Genomic DNA, 13016 nt, shown 5'->3' with positions numbered 1-13016 from the left:
GGCCGAGCGGGCCCCCTTAGGCCGGGCCGGGCGCGCCGGTAGGTTCCCTCTTTCTTTCCTTGTCCTGTTCAGGAGACCGTCCCGCGGGCGTTGTGCGGTACGCTTTGCGATGGAAGCTCCAGGAACAGTGCGGAGTTTTCGTGGCCACCGGTGATAAACGTCATAAAACTGAGCCGGCTCCTGTCAGGCGTTTGACTTAGTACCTACTCGTCCAAATGGAAGCACAATGCACAGATAGGAAAACTAAGCATCATAGAACCACACAATGAAAGGCACCTTGAAGCTGATCCAGTTTCAACCCCTGCCATGGGCAGGGACGCCTTCCATTAGGCTGGATTGTTCCAAGCCCCGTCCAACCTGGCCTTGAACATTTCCAGGGATGGGGCAGCCACAGCTGCTCTGGGCAGGCTGTGCCCGGGCGTCACCACCCTCACAGGGAAGGCTTTTCTTCCAATGCCCAATCTAAATCTGCTTGCTTTCATTTTGAAGCTGTTTGGAAAATTAATCCACAAACACCAGAGGTTTATGTCCAAAAAGGAGAGAGAGGAGTCCTTTCTGGCTTTATTCTAATAAGGGGAGAGGCTGTAGGGCATTCCCCTGAGATCTTTCGAATGTTTGGAGGATGCAGCGTCCTTTTTAGCCTGATTTCTGGGCACATTTCCCTTCTCTCTTTCCCCATTGGCGGAGGTACTTGAGAGGTACAGACTTCCCGATATGCCTGATACCAAAGATTTCCTTCTAATGTATAACCCTCCCTTTTAACTTTTAATTCTTACGGAATTTAGGGGTTTTTCTTCCCCATTGTTTCTTTCATCTCTTAATGTCTAATTTCATTTGTCAGCAAACCTAAAGTTTATTTGTAAAAGCAAATATCTTTTTCCATTCATCAGTCAGTGGAACTCTTCCCATTGTTTCTTTTATCTCCCATTGCTAGTTTTATCTACCAGCAGACCCACAGCTTGTTTGTAAAGACAAATCTGCCATTCTTCTCAAAGCCATTTCCCGTTGTCCTGTTATTGTCCACAAAAATCAGATTTGTTACTTGGTGTGCAACATGCCAATAATAAAACACTCGAGATTGACAATTTGTTTCAGAATTTAACAAGTCTGGGTGCTCAATGGTCTTCCACAAATAACACATGCTAAGTATGAAATATTTTTACTATAAATACATTTCAGCACACAAAGGAGTTAGGGTTCATTGGCTGCAAGTTACACAGTTCTCTTATGCTTGAATAACTCTTGTACTTTGCCCTAATTCTACAAGTCTTTGTGTAATTTTTTCTCATTATAATCTACATTCTCTCCGTGCCATTGCTGTCTTCTGCTATCTCCAGGTATTTGCAAGGAGTTTAACAAAGACAAGTGCCAGATTCTGCACCTGGGATGGGGCAGCCCCACATGTATGGACAGACTGGGTCCCTTTCCCCAGGGCTGCTCACTGGAGAGCAGCACTGGGGAGAGGGACCTGGGGACTCCGGGCTACGGAAAGTTGGATATGAGTCACAAGAGGGCCGGCTGTGTCCTAGGGGGTATCAGGCCCAGCATCGCCAGCTGGGCCAAGGAGGGGATTGTCCTGCTCTGCTCTGCTGGGCTCTCTTCTGCTCTGCTCTGCACTGGAGCAGCCTCACTTCAAATGCTGGGGAAATTCTGCGCACCCCAATATCATAAGGGTATAAAGCTATTAGGGAGCATCCAAAGGAGAGCTACAAAGATGGAGAAGGGTTTTGAGAAGAAGCCCTGCGAGGAGTGGCTGCGGTCACTTGGCGTGTCCCACCTGAAGGAGAGGTGGCTGAGAGGTGTTGTCATTTAGGAATGGTACTCCCCAATTTATTGCTTCCACTTCCATTGAAACCATGCACTGCTCACTGTCCTTCTTTCCCACCCTACCCCACCACACATGGGCTGGAGAGGAGAACAGGCAGCATGAAAGGTAAAGATCACAGGCTGAGGTAAGAACAATTTACCAGAAACACCAGTGAGTTTAGAAAACAAGCACTAACAACAACAGTACTTCTGACAGAGAAAATCAGCCATCCACACAGAAACCCCCCAACAGCAGACAACACCTGACTGCTCCCTCCACAGTACTTGCTCCACTGGACTTCAGTGATCCTTTTGGGTCCCTCCCAACTCCAGACACTCTTCGATGTTATGATTTCTGAGCTGCCCTCTTGGCACAGTGCTTTTATCAAAGCTTGTGCTACCTACCTTTTTTAAAGCCAGAATACCACTAAAACCATAACATATATGTATGCTTGTGACTATGAATATAGACAATATCTATGTATTAAGCTGTATTGAATTAACACTAAAACATCTCTTTATGTTACAACCAGGATTTCTTTGGGACTGTCTAATCACAACTTTGACTTGGCCTTGATCTTTTTTTAGCTATGCATCTACACCATTTATTTTCTGCATAGACATTGACATGCTAAAGGACCATGCAAAGGTCAGAGGGTTGGCCATTGGCTGTTGGCTGCACTTTCACCACCCAAAATCTATAATTGTGCACATGGAAATCCCCAGCTTATCTGTAGGCACTTGTCTGTCACATTCTAGGAGGGTAAAATTTTAACAAGATCTTGGGAACTTCATAAGAAGGACAGAATATTAAATTTTGTTTCCTTATTCAGCTATGGAATAGAAGGGTTTGAAAAGCATCTGCTGAAGTGTGAGTAGAACAATTGTGTTTCACCAATAATGCTGGCCAGTGAAAAAAATGTGAGTGGCATCTTGAGGGAAGGCTAAGGGTCATGCTGAGTTTGCAGAGAATCATGCTTAAACCTGAAAAAGAAAATTATGAACCACATAGTGCTGAACATTAAGAATAATTCTCTTTGGAACAGCAGCAGCAGTTACTTTAGCTTTCCCCCAGACTGTACTTATGTCACTTGTAATGTAATGGGAAGGAGCAGACTAATCAACTAGAGTACATCCACTCAGCTAAGTACTACTTAGGTCATTGCTCTACAGGTCCTGGGTTAAACATTGCCCTCATCCTGGGCTTCTCTCACTTGTGCAGAGGATTGCAAGCTAATCAGGTGTAAGAGACTCATAGTGCAAAAAGGGGAAACTGTTTTTGTGTAGACAGTGTGAATCTGCACTGTCTGGGAAGCGAAGGGACAACTGGGAGTAACTAAGGAGTACCTCCCAGGCAGATTTGGTCTCTTTACCCACCCAGGGAAGCAAAAGGAAACACAGCAAAGGCTGTGTGGTTGTGTAACTTAAGTCTGTAGCTTCCTGCAGTGGTTTTCTGGTCCCTTCACAAAATGACTGAAAACCTCAGCGCAAAAGTTAAAGCTGAATTTTATGTTTTACCAGCTAAACATAATGCCAGACCTTCTCCAGGAGGAGAAGAATGGACACAAAATAACTGGGTTAATTTGGAACATGTTATTGATAGAGTATGTTCTTTACTATATGAAACAAAATTTAAACTAGGCAAAAATAAAACTTTCTTATTCTCAGTTTTGGGAGCTTGTCTTACAGCAGCTATAGAAATTCACTTTAAGCAAAGTAAGGAAAAAGCTATAATAGACTCCCTTCAAAACTTACTGTAAATTTTGCAAAAGCAATTAGATGAAGAAAGAAATTAAAATCATTTATTACGGGCTGCCTTGAGAGATGAGTATTTTAAAAATTCACAGAATGTTGAGTCCTCAGAGGCAGAGGAGAAGGAAGCTCCTCACATTAATCAAAATTACCCTCAGAAAGAATTAGCTCTGATGAAAAATTGTGGGGAACACTGCTGTTGTAGCTTGAGACCTCTGATTAAAACAGAATACAACTACATTGATGATGAGGATCTTGACCCAAACATAAAAAAGGGGTATGGGCGTCTCCTTCAAGAATCTGAGACAGAATACGTATTTTGACATCAATATACGGGGAACATCAAATTCATTTGTGTGAACAGGAGGCCAGTAGATATTGAGGACATGGAGTTTTCTTAACAACAGGAGATAAGCGTGACACATGGTCCCTGACACACTGTACAGCTTTATGGGCTGGGGGAATGAAACCCTTGAAGAGGGGAGACCCTTTAGCCATAGTTGGTACTCCCAACCAACTCCTGGAAAGCATTCACAAAGCTGCTTGCAAATAGTGCATGAAAGAAAATTAACTACGGGCTGAGTCACCCATGCAATTACTTGTAAAGCTGGAAATTATGACCCCTTTGATTTGAGGCCTTCCAGAATCACTTAAACTCACAGCAATTCTCCTTCAAATAACCATAGCAGCTATATCTCCTGTAGAAGGATGTTGCAGACATCTTTTCATGAAAAATCCTTTCCTTAGGATTTTTCCTTCTAAGAAGCTGAGAGGCCTCAGGAACAAAATGTAAACAATGGTTATCTGCTGCTGCGGAATGCAACAGGTGGATCTGTGATTGGCTCATGTTCGTTTGTTTGTAATTAATGGCCAATCACAGTCAGCTGGCTCGGACTCTCTGTCTGAGCCACAAACTTTTGTTATCATTCCTTTCTATTCTTAGCTTAGCTAGCCTTCTGATGAAACCTTTTCTTCTATTCTTTTAGTATAGTTTTAATGTAATATATATAATAAAATAATAAATCAAGCCTTCTGAAACATGGCGTCAGATCCTAGTCTCTTCCCTCAACCTGAGACCCCTCTGAACACCGTCACAGAAGGAACAGATAGATTTCTTAGTAACCAGAGCAACCCATTTGTTCCCCTTTATGACTTGAAAGGGGTGAAATGGGATTGAACTCCTTCTCAGGAGGAAGCATTGCAATTGCTGATTTTTGAAGCAACAGCTCATCAAGCACTGAGCCCTACCCATCCTACAGATCCACGTGGAATGGGGATTTGCCTCCTCAGGGCTATTAGTACACATTTGGCAGCAGGGTCCTAAGGGTCTTACAGGGACTCTTGGTTTTTATTCCTGTGGTTTCAAAGATGCTGAGAAAAGATACACTACCTGGGAAAAGGGATTGTTTGTGGTTAGCTTAGCTCTCTCAGAAGTGGAAAAAATTGGACGACAACAACCAATTGTATTGAGAGGCCCTCTCAAAGTGATTAAGACAGTCACTACTGGGACCCCCCGCCTGATGGGGTGGCCCAGAGGGCCTCAGTTAGAAAGTGGTATGCTCAGATTGAACATTATTGTAACATCTTCTCAATAATAGAAGGAGCTGTAAAAAATTTAGTGATACAAGAAACTGAGAGCTTGGGTAGCATCCATGGCAAACCTGCCTCTGTAATTAAAGTATCCCCTCCTTTCTCCCCCAAACAATCAGCGAATTCTTGGTTCACTGATGCCTCTGCTAAACAAGAGGGAAAGGTGTGGAGATACAGGGCAGCAACCCTCCACACTTCCTCTGGTGAAGGAATTATTACTTACGGAGAAGGCAGTGCTCAGGCAGGGGATCTGGTAGCTGTTTGGAGTGTTTTCCAACATGAGGTACAGAATATCTCTCTTGTCTGTATCTACAGTGACTCCTGTGCTGTGTACCAAATGATCCTAAGAATTCAGCACATTATCCTGGACAACCTGTTCTGGTGGACCTCCCTTACTATAGGGCAAGCACCACTTGTTGTAAAAACCCCTCAGAATAAACATGCATGGGTAGCCTCCAATGCTCTGGGGAAAGAGCATTGGATAAATACATGCTGGATAATTCCATCATTCTAATTTTTTCTGCCTCTTGGTGGCAGGATTCTGTTGTGTTTACTTTTCAGAAGAACTGGAAAGGTGTGGAGATACAGGGCAGCAACCCTCCACACTTCCTCTGGTGAAGGAATTATTACTTACGGAGAAGGCAGTGCTCAGGCAGGGGATCTGGTAGCTGTTTGGAGTGTTTTCCAACATGAGGTACAGAATATCTCTCTTGTCTGTATCTACAGTGACTCCTGTGCTGTGTACCAAATGATCCTAAGAATTCAGCACATTATCCTGGACAACCTGTTCTGGTGGACCTCCCTTACTATAGGGCAAGCACCACTTGTTGTAAAAACCCCTCAGAATAAACATGCATGGGTAGCCTCCAATGCTCTGGGGAAAGAGCATTGGATAAATACATGCTGGATAATTCCATCATTCTAATTTTTTCTGCCTCTTGGTGGCAGGATTCTGTTGTGTTTACTTTTTCACAGAAGAACTCCAAGGGGCATGAAGATCTGATAAACTATAAAAATACTAGTGTTCGATGACAAAAATAATGTTTTCCCTCCCTTTATGGTAACACCTACCACCCAACCACTGGTTAAGCTAAGCCCAAGAGTTTTTTTAATTGGACCATATATAATCAGGAAAACAGGTCCACAACAAGAGACCAGCATGGTCTCTTAAACAAATTGCCGATAAAAAATAATGTCTCAGAAATTCAGCCAGCTTGGTCACCTTTTTTGCAAACTTCCTTTTAGGGCTGGATGACCTGTTGTGAAAGCAGAGCCCTTTTAAAAGACGGACGACAAGAGACATAACCGGTTTTGTGGGAACAGGATTTGGAATTCTAAATAGTATTGATTCAGAAGTATTAATGAATAGATTGGCTGTCACAACTAGATATTTGACCAAATTACAACAACGAGTGCAGTCGTCCTTATTGACTTTGGGAACACATCAGTGGTTGCTATCAAACATATTACCAAACTGGGAAAAGATAAATGTGAATAACCACAAATTGGTAACTGATGCACTCGGTGCTACACAAAACAATGTTTCTTTGGCTCTCAGCTGTATCCAGGCTCAATTGTGGATGCAGTCAGTTGCTGCCTCAATTATAAGAGAAGGTGAAGAAGGCACTTTCCTACTGAAATTCAGAAAATAATTCGGGACAGTGCCACTGATTTTGAAAAAGAATTCCAATCCTGGTGGAACTTAGTGAATTTTACTTACAACCCCATCACAAACACAGCCACAGCCTTTGTACTAACCATACATAATGCTTCAGTGCATTCCATTTTCCCTATAATTGCATTAGGGCTGAATCATGATGGAGCTCTTCTCTCTCCTCTCGAGCATAGGGAATGGGCCCATCAAATTAGTGAAAAGTGGCAAACTGTTAATTTGGAATCTTGTATTGTCTGAGAACAACAGGGGTTCATCTGTGAAAGTAATGCAATTACAGCTCAAGACATTTGTCTGGACAGACCAAAATTTTGAAATTCATCCTAACGAGACTTCTGAAACAGTCCTTATATATGTAGGCATTGGGTGTGCATGCTTTAGAACTGTTTGTGATATGGTATTTGTAGAAAACATAGTAGCGGATACTAAAAATCATTCAAATTTTTGTGCTTGTAACTTTACTAAAATCACAGGATGTGATTTTTCTTGTGAAGTCCCAGTTACTTCTAATCATCTTTTACAATCCAATTACACACTGATTCACAAACTGTTGCCTACCCCCATTGGGGTGAACCTTACTTTAGTAAAGCAATTGTTGCTTCATCAAGATTTAATTGAAATTTTGGAAAAGATCAAGAAAAACAGACAGAAAACCCTGGTAACTGTTCATCACAATGTGAAAGAAATACATTGTGTTATAGAAAGGGTAAGGAAAGATGCCGAACACAGGTGGTGGGATACTCTTTTTGGGTGGTCACCTACTGCCACAAGTGTCCTGAACATATTATGTCATCCCACCATTGTCCTTTTGATTTCAATTTTGATTGGTTTTGTTTTATCAGCAATCTTATTCATTATGAATTGGAGAATGATGAAACAGTTAACAAAATTGACATCTATAATTAATGCACACAACCTGGCCGATGTCCTCTCCCCTGTGGACATCCCCAAGGCTATTGACACAATAATAATTGAAATATTGAAACAATAAAATTTGGATGTGTGTTTTGAAATAATTTTTTGTTATCTTGTGAAAATTATTTTTGATTTTTGTGATTTGTTTTGATTATTTGAAAATTTTGTTTTAATTAATATTGACTGTTGTTAGGGAAGATGAAACAAGAAAGCCTTATAAATATGATTGTCTGGCAAAAGATTTTGAGAATATAGAAACTATAAGCAAGATTGAAATGAAAGCCAGCTTTGAGATCCCTTAGTTACTGAACAACGGGAAAACAATGGTGTGGCCGACTGAAGGTAATCCCCTTTTGATGAAACAATTCCCTCTGCTTGCAGGCAGGTCCAAGGGTCAGAGCAGACCCTACTAGCTTGGCAGAAGGGGTCCAAAGAGTAGCCTTTAGGGTTTAAAATGTAACACAGTATGGTGATGTAATGATTTTTATAGGTCATATGTAAATGCTATAGGGTTTGTATCTTGTACTAGATTGGTTAGTGAGAATCAGAATATTTTACACAGAAGAAGATTTGCTGTATTGTAACAGGAACTTTACTCTCTTACCCTTTTACTCTCTTACCCTTTTTACTCTCTTACCCTTTTACGCTCTTACCTTTTTTACTCCCTTACGCTCTTACCCTCTTACTCTCTTACCCTCTTATCCTCTCTACCCCTCTCCTCTCTGGGGCCTGCTCCGAGCTGTGGCTGGCAGCTCCCAGCAGGGCCCTGCACCCAGGCCCTTTGCAATAAACCACAAGTTCCACGACCTGGCTTCAGAGATCTCTTGTCTCTGTCCGTCCTGACTGTCCTATCCCCCAACGCTCCGACAGACTGTATTTGTTTATTGTTTCCTATTTGCTTTTTCCTATTTTTCCTTTCCTTCTTTTCCCCTCTCTCTCTCTCTGACGTACTGTCTCCGTTTTCTGGTATATGCTACCAGTGTTGATGAGTCCTGAAGATTTCACAACAACACTACAGAACCCTGCTGATGGAGCTCTCTTGATGACAACATGAGTCACAGGGTGATGTAAGAGACAGTCCAAAATTTCCCTTATTTGCCTCATGACCATCATAAGGACAGAGGCTAAGACCCTGAAGACCCTGACTGGAGTTCTGGCCTGGTTGAGGTGGATGCTCACCAAGTGATTGTTTGCAGGTGTGCTTGCTGTGCCACCACGGTACACTGCTTCGAGCAGGGATGATCCCCACTCATCACAATAGCCCATGAATTTCCCCACCTCTTGGCCAGATGCCATGCGCTGTAGAGAAAGTCTGACTTTCTGAGGTAACTCTGGTGATCCCCCATGGAAAATCCCTCATTTGCCTCACAACCGTCATCAAGGATGGAGATTGAAGCCCCTCCAAGGACTGAGACTGAGACCCTTAAAATTCTAACACGGCAGCGCTGGGCTGGCTGCAGCAGGATGTCTGCTGGGTGTTGCCTGCAGATGTGTTCACTGGATCAAGACTGGTTTCCCATAGAAACCAGTCCTGAAACAATGGGTCCTGTTCACTGCTGAGACTGGTTTGTCCTGTTTCAGAACTGGGCTGTCTGTACTAGTTCTCAATGGACTTACTCTCCACTGTCCTGTACCTATTCCCCTCCCAGCAGAGGACTATAAAAGATCCCTGAGTTAACCAAAGACTTTGAGATTCTCCCCAACATGACAAGACAGGTCTATTGGCCAGACCACAAAGATTTTGTCTCTCTATTGGCAGCTGTATTTCCCCCCTCTCCTCTCTCTCTCTCTGTATCCTTTACCTCCTTTTTAATCCTTCTATCGCATTTTGTGGGCACTCAATAAAAGGTGCATTTGTTTTGATTAATACTGAAATCCCCTTCTGTGTTGTTTTTGCACTCTGAGATTGGTAAAACGAATCATCACGACCCCCGCTTGTACTAGCGGATCGTGACAACAGGAAAGCAAAATTTCCTTACCATTTGGAATTCTTACCTCAGTGTGTGCTCTCTCTCTGCTATAGCTAATCCAGTTAACTTGAGTCACAGGAAAGCATTTCTAGGGATTTTAGAGGAGTATTGCCTTAGCATGGAAGTGTTCAAAAGACTTTTAGATGAGGCAGAGGGACATGGTTTAGTGGTGGGTTTGGCACTGCTGGGGGAACAGTTGGACACAATGGTATTAGGTCTTTTGAAACCTAAACGATTCTGTGATTCCACCTGCTCAAGTGACAAGAAATCAGAAGTTCCTCATAACAAGCAAATTGGAAAGGATGATAGTCTCAGAAAGGAATCAGTGCTGTTTATATTGAGTTTGTATTGCAGGTACAATCAAGACGTGTTGTGACACTGGTATGGTACTCAACAAAATACAATCCAAGAGCCTTTATTTCAATGGGAGAAGACAAAATTGAGATCCTTCTTGTTTTGTTGCCATAAAAAAAAAAAACAACCATTATTGGGAAAAAATGACACATCCTCTAGATGATGAATTCTGTTTTGCTTGAGGAAATGAAATGCAGGATCAGATAAGGGCTAGCAAAACACTTTTCCTCAGTTTTCAGCTTGGTCATATGGGAACTCTTATCCAATAGAATGCACAGAAGCCTGGAAATACCTGGAAATATTTGCCTACTGCTCCTGAAAGTTCAGCTGTTGTTGTCGTGTGGGAAGGACTTACCGGGACCTATGTGGTGGTGGAAACTTGGAGAACACCAAACTGAGGAGTGAGGGAAATGGGAGTTTTAGGCTGTAATTGGAAAATATAGGAAACAGCGGAAGAGAGGGGCAAACCCTGCATTGAATTAATGAAGACTTCTGAAGAAATAATACCCAAATGAAGTAATGAGGAATAGAATAAATAACATCTATTTGCAGCCTTCTGGAAACAAGCTGCTGCCACACCTGATTTGCATTTCTTTCAGCTCTGAAAATACAGAGCAAAAAAATAAGTAGCTAAAAAGGCAGGATTCTGAGATCAAGACCACAGCTTATACTGTCTAGTGCCTGAGGCACTGACATCTGCAATCTTCTTTCTTCACTTTGTCATGTTGTGACTTTGATGCCCAATTTGGAATTTTCTAAGGATGGTCTAAACCAGTACTAGATCTTCAGGATAGAGACAGAGGCTTTTCCAATTTTTTGTATTTTGTTTATCTGCCTAAATAATTTTAAAGGCCTTCCCCAAGTAACTAAAAATTTTGTTTCTCATATTGTCTCCATTATCATTTGAGGATTAATTTTAGGGTTGTTCATCATATGTCACCTGCATATACCTGTTGAGAAATTCATTCATTCTCCAGAACTCAAGTCAGTGGGAGTCTTCTGGCCCAGGGTGTGCAAGGACACTGTCCTTCTTGCTGCCAGCATGGAATGTGACCCACCAGCGTGACCTGGGGAACTTCAGCATGTCCCATTATTTCCTGGCTACTCTGTCAGCCATGTATCTACCAGCAGCTCAGAAATTGGTCTGAATCTGTGCCTGGTTGTGAATCGAAAGAACTGTAAAGACACCCCTGCAGCCCTCATTTCTGCACTGCAAAGCCTGCCCACCTGTAACTAAGAACCACAGCCCACTGTGGGATTCACATTCTCTGAACCTGAGAGAAGCAGTGAGAGAAGCAGAGAAAACAATTATCAGAACAATTCTTATCTCATTTGCTGTGCCTGTGTTGTGCCAAAGTAGAATGCAATATGGAGATTGTTTACCCAAAGTGATGGTGTTTTGTTTCTTTGGCCTATCAGGGCCAAGCGCATGTCCTGAGTGTCGGGCAGGAGACAGTCTGGACAGGCAAAACAAGATTTTGTTCAGTTGAGTGCTTGTGCAGTTTCAGTTTTGATGTAGTATAATATAGTAAAGAATAATATAGTATAATAAAGTAATTAATTAGCCTTCTGATGTCATGGAGTCAGATGCATCCTTCTTCCCAGATATTGGGGTTGCCTGCTTTTACAATAGCCTACACTATGGAAAATGCATAGTCTTTCCTACGTGGTTCTTGAGGTGTTTAAGGAAATGTTAATGAATAAATGCTGTGCACTTATGCAGAGCAGGAGGTACTACACCATGTTGCACAAATAAGGGAATCCTGCCATAATGTAGTATGGGCCAAAAGCCACAGAATGGATTCTTACCAAAAGTTGAGACTATTGCATGGGACTTGTTCTCAGCCTTGAGCGCTAAATCCCCAAAGAGTGATCTTCTGTTTGAACTGTAGATACACACTGTTACAGTTTTGGAGACAGGCAAGTGACAGGCACACAATGATGTTCATGCAGCAACAGCTTAAATTTATTGTGGGGCAGCTCCTTTTATAGGGCTTTCAAATTTCCCTCCCTTACAGATATGATTGGTTAAAAAGTCTCAGCTCCACCTAGCTCACTGGCTAATGACATGAGTGCATCTGTGCTTCAGAGGGGTTGGCTGAGGTCCTCTGTTTGGGTTTGAATCTGACCTATCATTATTATGTCCTGGGACTTGTTTACTTCCAGCTAGGCTAGTCGAGCTGGTATCTCTTAAGCCAAATTATCTGCAGCTTATAGACCCGCTGTAGCTATCGCACACACAGAGCCTAAAAAAACCTGTTATGTTGAAGACTGTACTGTTTATTTTTTAAAATAAAGTGAGATATATATATATACACACATAAATAAATAAATAAAATAATTTCAGACAGTTAACCAAGGTATCCTTTAAGTATTGCAACACAGTTTACATGTAAGGAATGAGCAGAGAACATTTTCCAACATACCTTCAAAACAGGTCATTGTGAATGTACCAGTGTTGTAATATGTACAACAAAAACAAAAGAAAAGGTGACATCTTGCTGTTTATCCCCAAGCCCACTGATAGTAGCTAAAGGATGTCACCAGACACTGAAGTTCCAAGGTGAAGGTGACATGGTGTGTTCAGTCAAATGTTGGACTCAATGATCTTGGAGGTCTTTTCCAACTTAATGATCCCATGACTCAGTAGTATCAGGCAGATTTCATTTCAAACCCTGTATTTGGGTTAAGATTCTTGAAACAGTAATAAAAAAACCAGCCATAAAGAAATCTCTGCCTTTTTTCTTTTGAAGGATAATTGTCCAAACTCTTTTTCATCATCAGTATTGCTTATCTTAGTAACTCTGCAGGCTAGGTGTTCATTGGTTATCAAAAATAGATTTTGTCCATGATGTATTTGAGCATCCTTTTTCCTTTTTTTTTTTTTTAACATAGCACAGTAAAGTGAATGTCTAAATGTTTATTATTATTTATTATCCATTTATGGCTCAGGTTCT

This window comes from Geospiza fortis, unplaced genomic scaffold, assembly GCF_000277835.1.
Source record: "Geospiza fortis unplaced genomic scaffold, GeoFor_1.0 scaffold283, whole genome shotgun sequence".
Classification (NCBI taxonomy): Eukaryota; Metazoa; Chordata; class Aves; order Passeriformes; family Thraupidae; genus Geospiza; species Geospiza fortis.
This window is presented reverse-complemented; position numbering follows the sequence as displayed.